Consider the following 22,954-nt stretch of genomic DNA (forward strand, 5'->3'; position numbering starts at 1 on the left):
GACCCTAGCAGCTGCCTACGTGAGAATAGCAGATGCATCATCTTCTTATTGGAGTATCCCTATAGCAACCTACAAGTGTCCCTTTCAGAAGAAACAGCAACTTACATTTACTTCCGCCAAACTAGTACACCACATCAATGCTCATAATACGACTTCTTCTACATGAGATACAGATGGTAGATTAAGCAACCGGTTCACTGAAGATCTTCATTTGCAAGTGAAACTGAGTTTTGTGTTGCTTGTTAATTTCATTCTCATCCTTTTGGTACATATTAAAAGGCCAAAATAATGAATTGAATGCTAACAAGTGGCTGGCTATTTCAAACAACTGCTAAGACTTTTAGTCATGAAGTCCCAGATAGTGTTGAATTAAAATCTAAGCTAAAAGCCATTAACTAATTAAGCTACAAAACACTGTTCTAAATATTTTCTCTATTTACAGATCCCAATCAGGGGAGGCGATAGCCTAGTAGTATTATCACTAGACTGTTAATCCAGAGACCCAGACAACATCCTGGGGATAACAAAGTGTGGAGCTGGATGAACACAGCAGGCCAAGCCGCATCTTAGGAGCACTGCTTGGCCTGCTGTGTTCATCCAGCTCCACACTGTTATCTTGGATTCTCCAGCAACTGCAGCTCCCATTATCTCTAATAACATTCTAGGGACCCAGGTTCGAATCCCACCATAGTAGAGAGTGGAATTTGAATCCAATGAATATCTGGAATTCAGAATCTAATGATGACTGTGAATCCATTGTCAATGGTTGGAAATACCCATCTGATTCACTAATGCCCTTTAGGGAAGGCAACTGTCATCCTTACCTGGTCAGGCCTACATGTGATTCCAGACCCACAGAAATGTGGCTGACTCTCAACTACCCTCTGGGCACTTAGGGATGGGCAATAAATGTTGCCCAGCCAACGACATCCTCATCCTGTGAATGAATATATTAAAAAAAGAAAAAGAGTTCTCCCTCCCCCATCTGTGAGGAGGGAAAATCCTCAAAATACAAGGAGGAGTAAGTTGAAAGGTCATAAACTACGGGATCCGTAAGGTGCTCATGGTAAAGGAGAGATTACCATGAGAACATGAACGCGAGAATGATATATAGTTTCAGGACTTTGGAGGCAGCATGGGAATTCAATGCTGAGAGAAAGAGGAGCTTTTTAAGCTTATACCTTTTTTTTTAAACAGAAAAAACTGAAGCCCAGGATAAAGGCCCGACACAAAAACAGCAATATGTCAGGAAAACTGCACATTTAATAGTTGACAATAGCTGCTAATTTTATTACAGGCTTTCAGATTAAAGGGGAAATATTTATAGGTTACAAACTCTAGAGTTTGTAGGGTATGAAAAACTAATTAGGAACAAAATAATTAAAAATAAGATACCAGGCCAGGTTATATGTTGTGCCTGCATGATGTGGGAGCCAGTGGAGCCCACTGTGGTTCATAGTGACCACGTCTGTAGCAATTACTTGTTGTTGGGAGGAACTCCAGCTCAAAGTTGATAAGTAAATCTGAGCTTTGAATACTAAAACACATTAGGGAGGAGGAGAGTTCCCTGGATGCTATATTTCAGGTGGTAGTCACATTCCTTAGATTAACTACTTCAAAATGTAGTCAGTGCTCAAAGACAGGAAGGATTTGACTATGAACATAGCAGGTAGAGGAATCCAGGTGGTAGTGCTGAACAGGTTTGAGAATCTTCCTCCCTAAGAGAATGAGAGCAGGGGTGAAAGGAGGATTAACAAAGTGATCACAGCACCAAGGTATAGGAAGCCATTCGATAAAGAGGAATGTGGTTGTCATCAGGGACAGTAACAGGAGAATAGACACCATTTTCTGTGGACAGGTTCAGAGTCGTGAAGGCTGTGTTACCTGGGGTCAGGATCTCTCATCTGGGCCATAAAGGACTTGGAGTGGGAGAGAGAAGATACAGCTGACATAGGTGGAAAGAGGATCTACTGAGAGAATGACAAACCAGGGGCTAAATTATAAAGCAGAACTGAAAAAGGTAATAATCTGATTACTACCTGAGCGATGAGCCAATTGGCACAGGGCGAAGAAAAATTATACAAAGGTAAAGGAGAAGGCAGGGCTGCAAGTCACCATTTACCATTTGTTTACAATTTACATAGATGATTTAGAGTTGGGGGAGCGAGTGCAGTGCATGGAAGTTCCCAGCTGACACTAAGGTGCAGCGAAGTGTACAAAGGACACAAAGTTTACAGAGGGATATAAATAGGTCAAGAGAGTGGGCAAGGGTCTGGTGGGTGGAGTATAATGTTGGTTAAATGTGAGGTCATCCATTTTGATAGAATAAAGCAAAATGGCTTATTTAAATGGTGAAAAATTGCAGTATGTTGCTGTGCATAAAGATCTGGGTGTCCTTTTGCATGAATCACAAAATGTTGGTTTGCATGTGCAGCAGGCAATTAAGGAAGGCAACTAGAATACCGTCCACTTCTAGAAGGCTGGAGTTTAACAGCAGGGAGGTTATGCTGCAGCTGTGTAAGGTGCTGGTGAGGCCACAGTTGGGGTACAGCGCATAGTTTTGGTCTCCTTACTTGAGGAAGGAAGTACTGGCACTGTCGGAGGTTCATTAGGTTGATTCCAGAGTTGAGATGGTCGGCTTGGTGAGAGATTGAGTAAACTGGTACTAAACTCATTGGAATTTCTAAGAATGAGAGTGGATCTTACAGAAATATTATAAAATCAAGAAGGGAATAGATAAGATAGAAGCAGGGAGGCTGTTTCCACTGGCAGGTGAAACTGGAACTAGGGCACATAGCTGAAAAAAGGAGGGTGCAGATTTAAGACAGAGTTGAGGAGTAACTTCTTCATCGAAAGAATTATGCATCAGTGGAATTGCTAGGTCAGTGAAGCAGTTGAGGCTAAAACATTTTTAAAAGGTAACGATAGATAAACTTTTGAAAAGTGAAAGAATTAAGGGTTTTGGTTAGCAGGCAGGCAAGTGGAGTGAGGCTACCAAAGATCAGCCATGATCTTACTGAATGGTGGAGAAGGTTTGAATGGCCAGATGGCCTACTCCTGCTCCTGCTCCTATTTCTAAGGTTATGCTCTTAGTGTTAGGATTGATTGTTACCAGAAACTAAAAGGCAGTGACAGAATGAGAGAGCTTGAAGAGGTTATTAAACTTTCCAGAACAAGTAAATAGGACAGATAGAATGGAAAGGGTCAGCAATCTAACTTTAGGCACAACAGGTAAGGGGATAATTAGGAAAGAGGTGGTGGTTAAAGAAGACCGAGGATGTTGTACTTAAACAAACACAGTATACAAAACAAGCTAAATGAACCTGGAGCGCAGATTGAAATTGGCAGCTACAAATGTCATGGGCACCAGAGAGGGGGCTGGAAACTAAATATCCAAGGATAAGCATCCAATCGAAAGGATACATAGATACGGGGTTGGCTTGTTAGTATGAAATTAAAATCAATAGCAACAACCAAGGTTGAAAAGATTTGTAGCTCGGATTGTTGATGTGGTTGTTGACTTGCTCTCTCCTGATAAGTTTGTTTGCAAACATTTCATCACCATGCAGGGTTAACATTAGTGCACCTCAGGTGAAGTGTCAGTGTTCTGTCCTGCTTGCTACGTGTGTCTTTGCAAAAGCATTACACAGTGCAGACCGGAAGGAAACTAGCCAACTAGCTACCAAGAGACATGACCAACTCATTTCAATACACGTGAACAGAGGGATACCAATTTGACTGGGACAATGCAGCCATCCGAGGACAAGCCCAGCAAAGACATGCACGAAAATTCCTGGAGACCTGGCACTCAAACCAGAACGCCAGTAACAACCATGTAGAACTAGACCCCATATACCAACCACTAAGAAATAAACCCAGAAGTGATGCCACTCACCCCAACAAAGACGCATATGTAACAAGCAGGACACAACACCGATGCTTCACCGGAGGTGTACCAATGTTACCTAGCATAGTAGCAAAATACTTGCAAACAATCTTACCAGCGCAGCGATCAAGTCAACAAGTGAACCATAGAAAGAATCGTTAAGGCTGGAAGGCATAGAATCGGTGGGCAGAGAGTTGTGGAACCATGAAAGAAATAAGGACATCAAGTTCTATACATGCCTCCTAGCAGCAGTCAGGACGTACAGAAAATAAATCAGGAGTTAGAAAAGGTATATAAAACAAAAAGGCACAGTCTCACTAATCATGGGGTCTACAATTCGCAAGTGGATCGTGAAAGTCAGGCTGGCATTATATTTCAAGAAAAGAAATTCATGGAATACTTAAGAGACAGTTTTTTGCAGCAGCTTGTGATACCAGGGAGTGGGCAATTCTGGATTTGGTGATACACCAAGGTAGACTTGATTAGGGTGCTAACGGCGAAGGAACCCCAACTGGACAGTGATTATAATACAATGGAATTCACACTGCAGTTAGACAGTAAAAAGCTTGCATCAGATGTAACAACTGGTTCCCTTTATAGAGTCATTGAGTCATGGAAACAAATGCTGTGGTCCAACTAGGCTATGCTGAACATAAACTAGTCCCATCTGCCTGCACTTGGTCCAGATCTCTCCAAACTTTTTCTATTCATATATCCTTCCAAACATCTTTTAAACATTGTAATTGGACCTGCATCCACCACTTCCTCAGGAAGAACATTGCACAAGCAAACCACTCCCTGTGTAAAATAATTGCCTTGTCTTTTAAAAAAACTCTCCTCACAATTAAAAGCGTGCCCCCCAGTCTTGAAACCCACCCTTCCTAGGGAATAGACAACTATCATCAACTCTATCTGTACCTCTTATTATTTGACAAACCTCTATCAGATCAGTTCTCAACCTCCTATACTCCAGTGAAAAACGTCCCAGCCTATCTAGCCTTTCTTTATAACTCAAGCCATCCATACCTGACAACTCGATAAATCTCTTCTAAACCCTCTTCAGCTTGATAATATCCTTCTTGTAACTGGGCAACTAGAACTGGACGCAGCATTCCAGAAGAGGCCTCACCGATGTCCTGTACAAGCTCAACATAATGTCCCAACTCCTGTGCTCAAAGGGTTGAGCAATGAAGGCAAGCGTGACTAACTCACTGCTACAAGACTGTGACTCTGTAAAGGTAACTTTGAAAGATTGAGGGAGAAGCTGGCCAGAGTTGATTGGAAGAGAAGCCTAGCAAGGGAGGTGATGGAACAGCAATGGTAGGAACTTTTGGGGGCCATTTGGAAGGCACAGGAGAAATTCATCCCAAGAAAGAAGAAACATACTAAGGGGACAGCGACGCAACTGAGGGAAGTCAGGGACAGCATAAAAGTAAGAGAGAGAGTATAGAATGTGGTGACAATAAGCGGGAAGTCAGAGGATTGGGAAGGCTCCAAAAACCAGTCGAGAACAAATAAAAGGGAAAAATGAAGTAGTGATGGGAAGCTAGCCAGTAATATAAAAGAAGATTGCAAGAGAGTTTTTAGATATATAAAAAGATAAGACAGACAAGGGTGGACATTAGACCACTGGAAATTAAGGCTGGAGAAGCACTCATGAGGAACTTAGAATAGGTATTTTGCATCAGTTGAGGTGGGGGAAGACTGCAGAAGGGCTTGGACAGGCTGACAGCGTGGACAAAGAAGTGGCAGATGGAATGTCATGTGGAACAGTAAGGGGTTATGCACTTTGTTACAAAGATAGTAGCTAAGGAAGGATGCTGGTCTTAGAGGATGTTTACAAGAATGATCCCAGGGATGAAGGGCTTGTCATGTGAGGTATAGTTGAAGACACTGGATCTGTATTTGATGGGATTTAGGAGAGGGGGATGTCACTGAAACTTCCAGAATACTGACAGGCCTGGATAGAGTGGATGTGGAGATCACAATTCCACTAGGACAGACCAGGACCCGAGGGCACAGTCTCAGAGTGAAGGGGCGAACATCAGAACTGAAATTGAGGAATTTCTTCAGCCAGGAGGGTGGTTAATTTGTAGAACTCATTGTTGCAAAGAGTTGTGGAGACCAAGTAAGTGAGTGTACATATGACAGAGAAAGTTGCTTGATTAGTGAGGGGGCTGAGGATAATGGGGAGAAGGAAGGAGAACAGGGTTGAGAAACACATCAGCCATGTTTAAATGACAGTGCAGACTTAGTGGGCTAGATAGCCTAATTCTGCTTCCACGTCTTATGGGCTAAGATTTGAAGTTTGGCCATTAGAACTTCCCCAAGCAAGTCTGATGGTCACTGGAACTTCACATTTATCAGGGTGATACTTACCACTCTGGTTGGATTGAATGATGGGGATTTGTTGGGGGGTGGGGGAAAGAATGATTCCTCTTTGAAATTAAAATATCAACAGAGAGAATAGGCTTTTCTCTCTTCTGCAAAAGTAAGTCAATAGAAACAGGTCTGTAGTTAGCCAAGAATCAAAGGCGACTGCTCAAAATATTCGACATGGAACAGTTCTTCAAAGATAAATCATAAGAGCTTTGATCTCAGATGCTGTAACAATGTATTAAGAATATATATGATACAATAAAAGTTTAATTAAATAGATACAGCAGCCAGATACATGCAGACAGAAGCACAGAGCTTAATGGTCCAAGCAATCAAGATCAGGGAAGGTGCAAATGAAGCTAGCTCAAATGAAATCACTAGTGCCCGAAGTGGGTTCAGCCAGAATTTAACAAACTAATTAGGCCAAAGAATTCAATTACCCAAGAGTCTCATCAATTCAATGCTTGAATAGCTAATACCCAGGTCAGGAAGGACTTCAATTCAATCTCACAATTCAAAAGGACAAGGTTATAGTCACTCAAAGCAATGCCAATCATTCACATAGACCCTAAGCTGAGTGATTGGCTATTTCATGCTGTTAACTTGTCATCAATACAGAAGTCAACCTCACCTTTGCAACAATCTCAACTCCGAACTAACCAGTTCTTAACAATGGTAATTTACATTGAGACAGAGTTCATCCATGACCTGCTGCTCAGTCGGTGTATAACCGTCCATTAATGACTGGCTATTCAGCCTGTTCAATGACCTTGATAATTTATTCATAGAGGAGTGCCTGCATACCCCATGTTAAACCTGAGGTTGTGACCATTCAGCTAATAATTGTTAGTGCCTGGCTTGTTTAACTCAATCTTTGTTGATTTGGCAAAAATCATTAACTTTCTTATGTATTAGATTTTGGATGTTGTCATTGTTCTAAGATCACTACATATCACGAAGACTGTATGGTGCCATATTAATACTAACACAAGTGGAGTAAATTCTCTACACAAGTACTTTCACAGCTCATTTTATTAATCCCAGTTCATGGCAAGAGTTTGGAACTCTGTATGAAAGGGTGGTTGAGTCAAACTCTCAACACTGAAGGAATTTTTATGATATTCACTTGCCTTGCCACAGCCTCCAGGGTTATGGGCAAAAAGCTGGAAAATAGGACTACAATGGTCAGACTTTTGTGACTGGCATGGACACAGTGGGCTGAATGATTTCCCTGCCCAGTGAAGTGGTTGCAGCTACCTCGCTGAATGTTTTTAAGGCAAGGAGAGATAAATTTTTGAACAGTAAAGGAATTAAGAGTTACAGTGAGTGGACTGGCATGTGGAGCTGAGTCTCACAAAGATCAGCCATGATCTTATTAAATGATGTGGCAGGCTCGAGGGGCCAGATGGCCTACTCTTGTTCTTATGTTCTTGGGCTGCAAACACCAAGTCTAATTAAGTGAATGAGTGAAATTTACCTCGCAATTAGTAACTCAAAGACAGTCAACTAAAATCGAACCACTGAGTGCGACAGCAGGACACGTAAGAGCATTGCCAATGGCACATGGAGAGAGGATTGCTGCTGACTAACTCACATTATTCCTTGGCTGAACAGCCCAATGATTTAGATCTGATGAGTCACATTTTTAAAACAGTAGGTCTGCAAAGCACGAGACGTAAATTTTGCATCTAGATTGGAAGTAACTACCTACTGCCACATTGTGATTGTTATTGATCACCCAAGTTCAACCCTCATAACAAAACTCCAAAATAAAAAGGCCCAAAACACCACTGACTCCATTCCATGCTACATTAAATCCCTATTGCATCCATCTGAAAGATCTCAATAACAGAATTCAAATCCCTTGTCCTTTAGATTACAAAAAATCCCTAAATTTGCAACCTCCTTCTGTTCAATAAGCCTCCCAAGATGTCCTTTGTTCTTTACAGTCCTGCATGTTTTACAATTCCTTCCTCGTCCTCATTCTTTTGGAGAGAGCGCAGACTTAGTTTCAGGAGAGAGTTGCATGCTTTGAGGCTATCTTACCTGCCTTTACATCCTCAAAAAGCTTTCAAACCTATATCTGGGTGTGGAGACAATAAGGACTGCAGCTGCTGGAAGCCACAGTCTATAAAAGTGTAAGGCTGGAAAAGCACAGCAGGTAAGACACTGTTTCATGCCAAAACCTGACGTGCCTGCTCTTCGGATGCTGTCTGACCTGCTGTGCTTTTTCAGCCTCACACCTATAGACTATTTCTGGGATATGCTGCACACATTTAAGGTAAAATGAGGAGAATGGCAAGAAGTTTAAAATAAACATATCTCAGATCAGTGGTGGGAAATCCAGGGCTTTAAACATGTATTCAAACACATAAAAACCTTTAAGGCAGACGTCAGATTGGGAGTGATTTATAACAAGGGGTTAGGCAATGGCCTAATGGCATTAAATCGCTGGACCGGTAGTTTAGAGACCCAGATAACATTTAACCCAGGTTTGAATCCCACCATGGCAGATAATGGAATTTAAATCCAATAAATATAAAATTAAGAATCTAATGATGACCGTGAATCCATGGTCGATTGGTCGGAAAAACCCATCTGGTTCACTAATGCCCTTAAGGGAAGGAAACTGTCATCCTTACCTGGTCTGGTCTACATGTGATGTCAGACACACAGCAATGTCGTTGACTCTCAACTGCCCTCTGTGCAATTAGGAATGGGCAATAAATGCTGCCTAGCCAGCAATGCTGTCATCGCATGAATGAATTTTCAAAATGGCACTGTTTGATTGACCGTCGTGGCTGATGTACCAGTGGGAGGCTAGCATGTCCCAGAACTGTAGCCAAAAGGTGCTGCCTTCAGGAGTCAAAGTCAGAGGCCTACAACATACCATTGAGTCTGCGCCAGTTAAAAACAACCTAACTATTCCAATCCATTTCCCAGCACTTAGCCCATAGCCTTGTATGCTTTGGCATCACAAGTGCACATCCAAATACTTAAACATTATGAGGATTTCTGTCTCTGCCATCCTTAAAAGGCAGTGAATTTCAGATTCCCACCACCCTTGGTGAGAAAGCTTTTCCTCACATACCCTCTAAACCTTCTTCAATCTTACATTAACTCTATGCTTCCCCCTTCACCCCACCTGGAGTCATTTGTCCCTCCAAAACGGAGGGAACATTCCCTCTTGTCTACCCAATCTGCAGTAACATCCCTCTTGTGTATTCCAGAATTGCACACAATACACTAGCTGTCTAAACAACATTTTATCCAGTTGTAGCATCACCTCCCTCCTCTCAGCCTAGCTAATAAACTTCAGGTTTTGAAATCTATATTTCAAAATCTAATTTCTGTCCCCTAATAATTCTTAAAAAGCATATGATCTTTTCTTACCATTAGAACCGGAAAATTAAAAAAAAAGGAAAAATTGGATTTGCTGCAAGCCCATCATCTTATGTAGATGGAAGTATGTGACTGACCTTATTTAACATAAAAACATTCTTCTAACATGCAACCACGATGTAAAGTCTACACAAATTTAAGATGCATTTTCCCCCACAATAGGCTGGAACAATATTGCCACAAATTCATAATCAGTGCACCATCAAAAACAATTCAACTACATTTTTTTAAAAAAAGAAAGGAAAGATCAAAAACACAGGATGTGGGCATCAATGGCTCAGCTAGCATTTATTGCCCATCCTCAGTTACCCAGAAGGCAGTTAAGAGTCAACCACATTGCTGTGAGTACAGAGTCACATGCAGACCAGACCAAGTAAGGATGGCAGTTTCCTTCCCCAAAGGGCATCAGTGAACTAGATTTTTTTTTCTGACAATTGACAATGGTTTCATGGTCATCATTAGACTTTTAATTCCAGATTTTTATTGAATTGAAATTCCACCATCCGCTATGGTGGAATTCAAATTCAGGTACCCAGAACAATTTTTGGCTCTGCAGATTATTGCATTATTAACGCAAGCAGCCACAAATAAAACAAAAAGTGAGTGCTGAAAGGGTAGTTATCTTACCTGTGGTGGCGACCTGCTGCGTTTCCCAGGGCAAATTTATATGTAACCTAGTAAAGTTTGCTGGCCATTATTGAAAGCTTAAAGAGACTAAGTTAGGTTTTATAATTCCAAACTCTCAAATCTTCCTTCAGCAGCTGCGAACACAGACGTGTAAACCAGACAGCATTCACAATCACTTACTTTCATGCACAGAACTTTTCACAATTAAATGATTTTCCAAACAAACGTATGAACAACCTCCAAATGTACAAAATAGGTGCAAGAATAGGCCATTGAAGCCTCAAGCCTGCTCTGCCATTAATGATCTGATTTAGAAGTCTCAACTCCACCCTCACAATGAGTCTCTACACCCTTTGGCTCCCCATCAATCAACACCCTGAATACATTCAAAACGGAGGTGCCCGATGACTCAGCTCCAATACTCACTGGGATAGTGAATTCCATAAGCAAGTTGCTCTCTGAAAAATAGATCCTATCTTGGTCTTACACAGTATATCCTAGTTTTTTTTTAAACAGTCTCCCAGTTCTAGGCTCTCCCAAAAGGACAAATATCCTTTCAGCATTCTTGTTTCCTACAAATTTAGTAAGAACTATCCCACTTTTGGCTTGAAGTTTAGTTCTACATAGGTTGGTTTAATTTAGTTGACATCCAAATCAAAGTTAGAGTTCAATACACACTCCAGTACTTCAGTACGTAACCTACGAAGACACTTCGGAACACTAATAGAGCACATCAGATGAGAGGTTATATCAAAGCCCCAATAGTCCAAAAGGTGGACATTAAAACTCTCATGTATCTATCAGAAAGAACAGCAGGAAGTTATGATCAACAATTCATACTGAATTTACTTCAACAAAAATAACTATGAATATATACTTCACTTGTTACGTGTGCAATCTTGTGTACAAAGGGGTGCCATCCCAATGTAGTACTGTCGGAGGTGATGCTAAACCTTAGTCCACCTGTGTTTCAGTGGACACAAGAAACTTATAGCATTAGTCTTAAAAAGAAACAAGGGCAGCTAATTTATCTATCCTCTTGTGTTCTGGTCAAAATTTAATCCTCAAATCACCTCACAGACAGATTAACTGGTCACAGTTACATGGTTGCTTGCGGGAGCTGCTTATGTGCAAACTGACTGTCACATTCATACAATACAATACCAAAGTCTCTTTTAAAAATACCTGATTGCTTGGAAAGTGTTTTGACCTGTCTGGTGACTGGGAAAAAGCACTCTCTGAATGCAAATCTTTATTTACAAAGTAGCAACTTCACATTTCAAAACTAATTAATTGCATGTGAACTCGATTAGGCTGCTTTAGGGACATAGTAGAGAGAGTTAAAAAGAAGTTATTTTTAGATAGTGTATGTAGAAAGAAAAATATGTAGAAAATAGCATTAGACCACAACCACCATACCAGAGAGGTCAGCCTTTTTAATTTATTTTTTCAAAAACTTGTTCAGTGTTGAATCCTATCCCCTAACTCTGGACATAAAACTTAAAACCAATGATTCACAGATTGTTGATTTGATGGACTGCAAGAGGCACAAGGTACATCCCAAGGCAGAGCAGACAGCAAAGACATGCTTCCCCCAAAAAGGAGAGCAATCGCCTGGGGAGTAGTTTTAAGGCATTTGGTAGGAGGATTATATACAGGACATCTGGAAAATTCTTTTCACCCAGAGTGAAGTGTGCCTGAAATGCACTGCCCAAATTGCTGAAGGTAAAAGTTCTCAACGAATTTATAAAAAGGAGCCTGGATCAATCTGCAAAGCTACGGACCAGGTGTTGTAACGTGGGATTGAAACAGGCAGCTAGTTTATTCAGCTGGCACATACAACAGGCTGAATGTCTTCTTTCTGTGCTGTTCTACGTTCCCTTTCCAGTCACCCCATCTTAGACACCATTGAGAATACAAAAACATTTCACAGGGATTATGTACCTGCACAGTCAAACAATAGTTTTGATAGTAAAATTCTCAGGTTCTCTCCAGTCAGGAGACACAATGGAGCTTTTTTGGATAAAAGCTTTGGAAGAACAGACAGTCATGGTAATACTATATTGGCTTACAGTAAGAATAAGAACAGACTTCCACAAATCATTCCAGAGAATGAGTTGCTCAGTTTGTTTACACAGGAGACAAAACAGTTGAGATTATCTTTTGCAGATTTATTTTAGTTACACCAAACGTTTTACGAATTGAGAATGATAACCTTCTGTAAATAGAATATTAACACTAAAATGAAACCTGGTGCTTTAGTATTTGGAAGTTAACATAAGCAGTTTTAAATGTTTGCAGGTGTTGAGTACTGAGAATTTGCTTATGTTATAGTTAAAGTGCTCTCGTGGTGCAGTGGTACTGTTCCTACCTTTTGAACCAGGTGGCCCAAGCACAAGCCCCACCTCCTCCAGAGGTGTGACATAACATCTCTGAACAGGCTGATCTGAAAGCATCTTGTGTTATGGTCAATAGGGACAGACTGAAATTGTGAAGACTAGGTTAGGTTTGTTTATAGTATGCTTATCTTTAAATAAAAGCATTTAAAGGTTAGGTTGAGTTCAATGCATCAACTGTAGACTTTCTGAAATAGACTACAACTGCCATGGCAAAGATTTTCAATCTAGTTCAGGTTGGAAGGGGTCCTTTACTTCATCCGCCCATCTTTCCGCAGGAATCTACAATGCCCATCCATTACAATACTGAACTTCCTCTTGAATGATTGAAGGATATTTGCCTTGGGTATCTACCTGTACGACCATTTGAAATACTGAACATTCTTTGCAAGAAGGGTTCCATGATCAGGTATGGAAAAACATGGATCCAAGTCAATTCCAATCCATCTTACTTGGTCAGGGACAAGTCCCATTTGCTGCCAAAACAGTTAAAGAAGGAATGCTTGAAGGTACTTGGGTGTGTCTGCAGAATTGTAACCTTGCTGTATTGTGGATGCCAACACTGGAAGAGATTTGTAAAGAATTTAGTACTGACACTTGCCACCCAGACTTCAGGCTTTAGTTCACCCATCTAAAGATACTGTGGATAATACCAAGTGATTTAAGAGGGGGCATATTTTTAAAGTGAAAGGAGAAAGATTTTAAAAAAGGACACGAGGAACAACTTTTTTGTCACACAGCAAGTGGTTTGTATATGAAATGCACTTCCAGAGGAAGTGGCAAATGCAGGTACAGTTATAACATTAAAAAATGTTTGGATGAGTACACAAGTGGGAAACGTTTAGAAGGATACAGTAGGCAAGGGGAACTAGTTTGGTTTGGGAACATGATCAGGGGGGACTTGTTGGACCAAAAGGTTTATTTCCATGCTGTATGACTCTAAGATTTGCTTCCTGCTAGCCCAAAGTCATTTTTTTGTCACTGAAATTGTGTTTCTCAGTACAGCAGTGCCTTCAACCTCACACTTTAAGGCAAACGCTTTTGCTCACGATTCAATTTTCCAGCACTTCACTTCAACTCAGCAGTCCTTCGCCCCTTGTGTTTGAGCGCTTGGGGTTTTTTTTTCTTTACGCAGTAGAGCCTGAACATAGTACCCAGATCACACTACCATACACCTTTAACACAGTAGCATCTAACTTTTTTTTAAAAACCGGTTTGTCAACTGCAGCGTTCAGTCAGGTTTCTTGATGTCTACTCCACATTAACTAGCGAAGGGAATGGCACAAACAATATTCACTTAATTCATTTAAATACATTCTTACTTCCCATGTGCAATATCTTTGGACTTGATTTGCACTGACTTTCACCAGCAATAATTCAAGTTGCACATCCATCCTCTAATGTATTAGCTGGCTATTCATTATAGTCCCTTAAAGTTGTTTAAGGTATTTGTATTGCCACTTATTGATCGTATCAAAACTATTTCAACATTTCCTCTTATTTTGAATGTTAGTAACACATGTAGTTAACCAAATTTCTTGCATTCTTGAAAACAGATTTCCTACTCTCTTACTCCCAACTCAAGTGGCTCTTGCTTTTATCGAATCCCTGCAAAATCAGATTTACTTCATACTGCTTCCGACTACTCAACCCCCATCCCACTTAACATTCTTATGCAAAAGCCACAGATTCACAGGTGCTTTATTGGTTTTGACTCTCAAATAAACTTGTTTATTATTAAAATCAAGTTTCGATTCTAAATCTCACATAAAACTCCCACTTTCAATTTTTGCGAAAACTAAATCAATTATTACAATGTACCAGTTTGAGATAATAGCCTATTAAAAAGACAATGGGGAAAAACTTACACGGTGAAATAAATATTGGAGTGCATTCAAGGTTTCGATCTATTGTTTAGATTCAGAACATTGGGCCTTTAGCCATACTAGATTAATTGCGGAACTTCCATCACATTAAGAGAAATTTTGGAGTTCAGTACAACTTTTCAGAATACTATTTGCCTGTTAGTTGTTTCATTGCCTTCATTATCAACCACAGAATCTTAAAAGCAGCATGTGTTCAATCACGGGTAACAAATCATAAGTCAATAACCAAGCAGAACATGACAACTGACAACAGAACTTGAAATGAATTCATAAACAAAAGAATTCAAGACTCTAAACATAATTAGAAACCAACCATGTTTGTGTTTTAGGTCTGATAAACATTCAATTTCAACTCCACAAAATGACAAATCTTAGATTTCATGCCTGAAATTCTAGTTTGTGTCTGAAACTGTGCAGATCTTCTCATTGTCTTTCATTTGTTATAAACCTGATGAACTGGCCTATGCACACTGCATGTGCATTGATTTAAAAAAACAGAGAATGGTTAGTGCGTCAGATGAACTGCCAAAGGAAGCGGTGGCTGCAGGTATAGTTGCAATGCTCAAAAAATATTTGGATAAGCACATGAATATGAAAGGTTTGGAGGGATATGAGCCAAACACAGGCAGGTGGGACTAGTTTAACCATTTGTTAACAGCTTCCGTGCTGTCTGACTCTGCAAAATCCTTACCTTGTTTCGGATGGAAAATGTTGTATATTAACCATTACACAAGTAAACAAGTTAACTATACTGGCAGTGAAAAGTAATACTCTGGCAGAGAGAGCTCAGCAACTAAATGGAGATTTGTTATTTGTTGGACCAAAGGACATTCTGAAAAGACAAAACGATAATGTAAACATCTCTGAAAAGTGACTGATAAGAGAAATTTGCAGCCTACCTCCAGATTATAGCAGGTGCAAAGAATAATATTTAATATCTGGAAATTTTAACTGGGTCATAGCTGAGGTGATGCTAAATTACTTTAACCACGTGCCATGTAACTGTAATCTACAAGTCTATTTTGATCGCATTTATTCACAGCATGTGTGTTTCAAAGATTATGTATTGACAAATAGTGGCTATTTCCCCACAGAATAAATATTTCAATGAAAACATTATCTCTTAACGCTTGATAAATTAAGATGACAACTCTACATTCTAATATTCTCAATAAAACCTCAAATCTACAGAACACAGTCAATGCAAGCCTACATAAGCGCTGCATAATAAAATTACAACCCTGGGCATGTCAGCTGCAGATTAATTTCTTGATACAGATATCATAATTCTAAACTATCCTGAAAGAATGTCAGTGATCAAAGAAAAAATATATTAACTAGGAGTGAGACAGCAGAATAGAAGCCCCCACAAAACTGCATCCATGCACAATATGAAAACAGTAGAGTAGCGAATAATTGGATAGCCGTAACCCAATTTGAGGTTTCAAGTACTAAAATCATGTGTAACTTATAATACTAACCTGTTATTTGGATAAACGGTAATACTACTTTGCAATCAATGAAAGAGAGAGAGGAACTAGTTGATTCATTATATCCCTTTATAAGATACTATGTAACCCATTCTAAAACGTATTTACTGGTGCACGTAAGTTTAATAAAGTGCTTTCTAGATGTCTGCGGTGAAAAGCCCTTTAAAAGTTGCAATCCAATGCCAGAAAATAAATGTGAAGCAAGCAGGAAGAAATTACTTCCTATCATGCCAAATTGAGACACAGCATCTAATACTAGCTTGTTTACTGTACCACTGATATTTATATGGGGCAGTTTTTGAAATGATTTGTCTCATACTGAAGTATCTAATTCTTAAATAGAGAAACAGTAAAATTGAGCTATACTGTCCTTCAGAGAGGAAATGAAGTCTTGCTTCATTCAATTAAAAAAGGAGTGCAAGTGGGAAGCAATTCATTTGTGTAACGAGGAAAAGATTCCTCAGAATTAACGTCAAGTGGAAAGCAGATAGACAACAACAGTGCAACAGATCACATAGCCACATTGTCTTTTCCTGTTCATAACCAAGGAAAAGAAAGGAACCTAATCAGAAAAACCACAACTTGCAAACCAGTTAGAGAGTGTCCCACCTACAGAAATCCAAAAGCAGACCTGCTAACCTGCGCATTCAGCCACAGAACAGTGTGTGGTTACACAGGAAAAACAGTTTTCTTAATGGGGGATGACAGGAATATGTGGAGAGACAAAACATTTTATACAAATACCACTACATCACTTCTATTCAGCATCAGCACCATATGTAAACGATGTGAACTTCAAGTCATGCAAAGATACAAGAATAGGAGTAGGTCAGTCACTCTTGCCTGCTCCACCATTTATCTAGATCATAGCTGATCTAACTGCGGTCTCTAAGCTATACCCAATTTGTCAGTCAAGAATATAACTAAATATTTAAGGCAACAATCCTGCCTCCATAGCTCTCCAGGGAAGAAAATTCACCTGATATACATGACAGAGTCCTTGCTTTCAAGCTGAATCCTCTAGTTCTACTCTCTCTCCCACGAGTAAATATCTTTTCATCACCAATCCTGTCAAGACCCCTCAAGATCTTAAACATCTCAATTTTCATTCTTTTAAACTCCAACAAATCCAGGCCCAAATTGTCTAACATTTATGCAGAAGATAAACCGTCTTCAGCCCAGGAATCAGCTGAGAGAACTGACTCAGAGCAGTTTCTTCTATATCTTTTCTTAAATGAGGAAAAGTATAGAGTATTTCCATGTGTGGTCTGACCAACATTGTACAACTGTAGCCAAATATCCCTACTTGTACATTCCAATCCCTTAGTAATAAACACTATTCATTTGCCTTACCGACCTAATTTTTCTAATCTTCCTTTCAAAGTGTACAAACTCTGTGACACGTCGTACTTCATCTGCCATATTTTTGCCCACGTGTGTTTAAGTCCTTTTCACAGCTACCCGTTTTCAGAAAACTCAGCTATCATACATTCAGCCCTTTACCCAAGTCAGTCATTGATATCGACTGTTAATAGTTGAAGCCCCCAGCACTGATCCCTGTGGCACACTTTATATAGACACACACACACACACACACACACAGAAAGGAAAGTTTGGATTGAGAGAGATAATGGGAACTGCAGATGCTGGAGAATTCCAAGATAATAAAACGTGAGGCTGGATGAACACAGCAGGCCAAGCAGCATCTCAGGAGCACAAAAGCTGACGTTTCGGGCCTAGACCCTTCATCAGAGAGGGTCTAGGCCCGAAACGTCAGCTTTTGTGCTCCTGAGATGCTGCTTGGCCTGCTGTGTTCATCCAGCCTCACATTTTATTATCTAATGTGAGATAAAGTTTGGATTGTGCTTTGTTAGTTGAGTAGGGGGGCATTTTACGTACAAATTTTAAACTTAGTTTACTTTTTCACAAAACTACAGGCTTACAAGACAAAATTCAGGTTTGACTCGTCTTACAAGAGCAAGAGCAACAAAAATTAACTCTGACTCATGGGAGGAACAAATCCAATATCACAGAATCCACAGTGTGGAAGCAGGCCATTTGGCCAGAGTCCACATTGTACATCCAAACAGCATGCCACCCACATCCACCACCCCCCCACCCCAACCCTATACATGTCTGAACTCTATGGGTAACTCAGCATAGCTAATCAAACTAACTTGCACATCTTCAGACTGTGGGAGGAAACCCACGCAGACAAGAAGAGAATGTGCAAACTCCACACAGACAGTTACCCAAGGGTCAAATTGAACCCAGGTCCCTGGCACCGCAAGGCAGCAACACCAACCACTGAGCCACTGTACTGCCCCTAAACATCCCTTAAAACACAACACAATTAGGTATCATGTTTCAATTCAAGGATTCCTATTCTTTGTAAAGAATTCAGGTAGGTAAAATTTATTGTCAGCATGATCGAAACATTGAAGTCACTGACTGAAGAGAATACATCTAAAGAAGAAAAAAAACTGTTTGGTATTCAAGGTTGAGCTGCACATAATGCAATGAAGCCCTCCTCCGACGATGTGGCATAATCAGCTGAAAAAGAAGTCTCACATAGACACATTACAGCCTATGAAGATGACCGTTACGATCCAACTATAAATGAAACCATTGTTCAGTCACTGGATCAACTCCTCTATCTTTCAACTGATCTACCTCAATGAAGATTTCATCAGCGCACAAGCTCAGACAACTCAAGTTCAGAAAAGGTTACAGGTTATCTTCTAAAAGCAATTATGTATTCAGTCAAACTCCTGAATGCATAATGCTTTTGAGCATCACGAAACAAAATCAAGTCAAAAGAAGATACATGAAACTCAGAAGTAATCAGAACTCATGTCTTCCATTGTGAAAACAACTACAGAATTTATGCAAAGTATCCATGGTCACCTGGCGTAATTTTGGTAAATGATAGTTGGCATTTCTTTCAGGCCTGCCAATGATTTTGCATTCAAATTGCAACTAATGATCCGGAGAATCACGGAACTTACGTCCCAACACTTTTAGATGATCAGAGTCTACTCTTCCAGCCAAGTCAAAAAGGTGACATGTTGCAAATTCAAGGAAAACCATTATAAATAAACCAAAGCATGATGTATTTCTTGAAACCAAGAATGTGGTCTAATTCAAGTTCAGACACAATCAACATGGGTATATGAAAGGGAAATTATGTTTACTAAAAAAAGGCAGAGGAGCAAAAGTAGGCCGTATGGCCCATCAAACAATTTAGTGACAGAGGCTCAACAGCCCTCTGGTAAAAAATATCATATTCACCATTCCCAGAAAGAAAAAGATGACGGGTCATCTGTCTTCAATGTGCAATCTCTCATTCTTAGATTATACCCTCTGGTCCTAGACACACTCAAGGGAAAACAACTCTCCATTGTGAAGAGTAGTCATAAAAGACAAGACTCAAGATGTTAATTGTTTCTCTCACCAAAGATACTGACCTGTTGAGGTTTTCCCCAGTGTTCCACGTTTGTTTCTTTGCACCTACCTCATCAAGCCCCTTGTATGTTTTGTCTTATCTTCCTAAACTCACGAGTAGAAGTCCAAGCCGCCAAGAAAATCCCTCCATTCTTGGGATTAATTTTGTGAACCTTCTCTGGACTACCGCCAATAACAGTATCTCTCTCCTTGGATAAGGGCACACCAGAATGGTTCACAAAAATTTGGTGCACAATGCACAGAAAAGCAATTATCTATTTTAGTTCAAGTAGTTTGTGAATTAAAATTTTCTGAAACGTCATCAAAATTCATACTACTAGTTTATTGGATTTTTTTTGTTATTATAGAATCCCTACAGTGTGGAAACAGGCCCTTCCGCCCATCAAGTCCACACTGAACCTCAAAGCACCCACCCAAACCCATTCCTCTATAACCCACTAATCTAAACATCTGAACATACAGGGCAATTGAGCACGGCCAATCCACCTAGCCTGCACATGTTTGGACGGGCGGGGGGTGGGGGGTGAACCAGAGCATCTGGGGGAAACCCACACATAGGGAGAATGTGCCAACTCCACATGTACAGTCACCTAAGGGTGGAACTGAACCCACGTCCCAGGCACGGAGAGACAGCAGTGCCAACCACTGTGCCACCGTGCCACTAATATATCTCATAATTTAGACCTTCAAATCATTTGCAATGATTCCCAATTGCAATTCTGGTTTCTCAGGAAAGCAACTGATAGTATGACTCAAATATAACTAAAGGGTCATATGGGCTCCAGGCATTAATTACTTCTGTCTTTAAAGTCTGCCAGAACTGAATTGTTGCAGAGATAATGGGAACTGCAGATGCTGGAGAATCCGAGACAAGCTGGATGAACACAGCAGGCCAAGCAGCATCTTAGGAGCACAAAAGCTGACGTTTCAGGCCCAGACCTTCTAATGAAGGGTCTAGGTGCGAAACGTCAGCATTTGGCCTGCTCTGTTCATCCAGCTCCACACTTTGTTGTCCTGAATTGTTGCAACTCTATTTTAATCAAATTTAGACACTTGATACCAGTTAAAATTCAAAGAACTTTCAAAAGATGCAACCAAGCACACGAAAACCAACAGTAGTTGCCAGTGCTTTTGTCTGGACCAAGGAGAAAAGAGTATGCCAAACCCCGAGAACATGAATCCGTTTTCAGTAATTAACAACAGGTTCATCCCTCATTATCAGAAACTGACAATGGGACAGGAGTGTAGTTTTGACTGCTCATTTTTTTGGCTGAAAACATTGACTTTTGTTGAAACAGAAATCACAATTTCTGCAAGGGTACAAACATAAACATGTTTGTTCTAACACTTGCCCTAACTTTCCCCAACTTAATGTTTCCCCAACCAACAAATCTTAGATATGGTTACATTATCATCTGGTACTAGGTCACGATTAAGCGTTTATACTGTAATCATAAGAATATGCAATACCATCCTATTTTGTTCCAGCACCAAGAGAGATATTAACTGGATAGCAATTAAGTGTACAGATATTTCCAAATTCTTGAGTACAAGTAACAACCATTACTCTGGCTGATAGCCAACTCAGTACACATACCAGGCAAGATAAAATAGAATCACTAGAGATTAAAAACGGGAAAACATTACACGAAAACCCTGACTAAAGCACATGACGTTGTAACTCATCCTCGAATTCCGCGGATACAAACAGGATCACCTATGAGCAAATTTATCAACCCAGGACTGTAAACGAATAGTGCAATAAAAAGTAAAACACAACTAATACTGGCTGTGAAAACAGAATGGTTTACTGTAAATTACCAGTTTGTTATTACAGGAGCTTTCAGTTGAATTCCCAACCTCCTGTCGCCCTTTAATTCACACACGCGGTGCAGTCGCCGACCGCGAGGACTGAGCGTGATACAGGACGAAGGACACGTAGAAAACAGAAACCAAATCTCGAAATACAAGCCTGATTATTGGGCAACCTCAACACAGCCCTGAATACACAGAAGTTGCCTATGAAACAACTGCACAGCATCGAGAGGCCACTAAGAACCTCGGGCTTGTTGCACGGTTTATTTGGAGCACGGCGAATTTGCATCCCAGTTGCATTTGCCCAGTATCCTGATTAAAACAGCCCGCAGTCACAAAAACAATAGCCTTTCTTCCCCCCCCCCCCAGCCCCTGATTAGGTTACAGCAAGCGCCACTTTCCTTCCCTTGCGGGAGATCTGCGGCTGCGCGCTAGTGGGGAGGCGAGGGGGCGCCGCGGTGCGGGCTGGGAGTTGTAGTTGCCCCGCTGCCGCCCTCGGGATCGCCATGTTGGTCCGGCACCCCCGCTCACATCCCCCAAAACCCCGGGGGCCGAGCCCGTTCCTCTCTAGCCCTTCCCTGATCACCAAGACTAAAACTCTAACTGCGGCGAAGCAGCGTGGACGGACGTGATCTCATGTATCAGTAGCACCCCCTCCCCCAACAATCATCTTTAAGGAGTCTCCGAAGGAGCGCTCGCTGCGGCCCCTTTCCCCGCCCCCTTTTCCCCATTACCTCTTAAAGTCTTGCCAGTGTGATAGCCACCCAGCTCCCGCGATCAGATCACTCTGTGGGGGAGGGGGTGGGCTGATGATCTGTTCTCGCGAGAGGAACCGGCCGCCCCAAACCTTGCAACCCACATCACTCACGAAAACACCGCGGGCGACTGTCGGCCAATACCGTTGAGTCCCGTCTCAGAGCGTGAACGGAGGGTGGGACCTACACCGCCCCGAAGGGCGAGTGGGCGGGGCGATACCCGGGGATCGCATCTGTTGGCCACGTGACGATAGGACGGACTGCACGAGCAGAAGAAAGCCGTTCGTCACGTGACGCGCGTCCTCCAATACCCAGCCCCCCTGGGTAGCCGTTATTTCTGGCGGGAAGATCGCCATTTTGTGGGTGGGGGGTGAATTTTATAAATTGCTGGAAAAATGTGGCATACCTGCCAATATCTGCGTGGAGAGAAACAGGTTTAATGTTTCGAGCCTAGTGACACATTTCAAGATTGGAATGTTCTGTAGAAGCATGAAATTGTATTTCCCTCCTTCGTACCGACCACACTGCTCCTGATTCTAGAAGGGGGTGTAAGCCAACTTTCCCCCCCCTCACTTCTTCCCAATACTCAACCCTCTACTACCCCGGGCTGCATGAACTCTTCACTTGCAAATTTTCTGTCGAGAGGCCGAAGATGAGGGGACATTTGATGGAAATTTTCAAAGTCCTAGTGCGTGTGCCACTGAAGGCTGTTCTGCCCAAGATCATAAGGGGTTGAGACAGTGGAAAATGAGAAATTGTTCCCACTTGTAAAAGTGTTGTGAACGAGAGGGATAACAAGGTGTGGAGCTGGATGAACACAGCAGGCCAAGCAGAATCAGAGGAGCAGGAAGGC

At 41.1% G+C, this 22,954-nt stretch overlaps 1 protein-coding gene across 3 annotated transcripts in view; it reads right to left on the reverse strand.

Annotated features, from left to right (window-relative positions):
- The window catches only part of reps1 (RALBP1 associated Eps domain containing 1), a 63,274-nt gene extending 40,957 nt beyond the window's left edge, over positions 1–22,317 (reverse strand). For 2 of the 3 annotated variants that reach the window (XM_048536037.2, XM_048536034.2), the window contains exon 1: positions 22,081–22,317. The gene's annotated coding sequence lies outside the window, so the exon portion shown is untranslated. Of the gene's footprint in view, positions 1–21,352; positions 21,767–22,080 lie in introns of those variants that run through there. The other variant, XM_048536036.2, reaches the window with a different exon arrangement.
- Between the last annotated feature and the right edge of the window lie 637 nt (positions 22,318–22,954).

This window comes from Stegostoma tigrinum, chromosome 9 (genome assembly GCF_030684315.1).
Source record: "Stegostoma tigrinum isolate sSteTig4 chromosome 9, sSteTig4.hap1, whole genome shotgun sequence".
Taxonomy (NCBI): domain Eukaryota; kingdom Metazoa; phylum Chordata; class Chondrichthyes; order Orectolobiformes; family Stegostomatidae; genus Stegostoma; species Stegostoma tigrinum.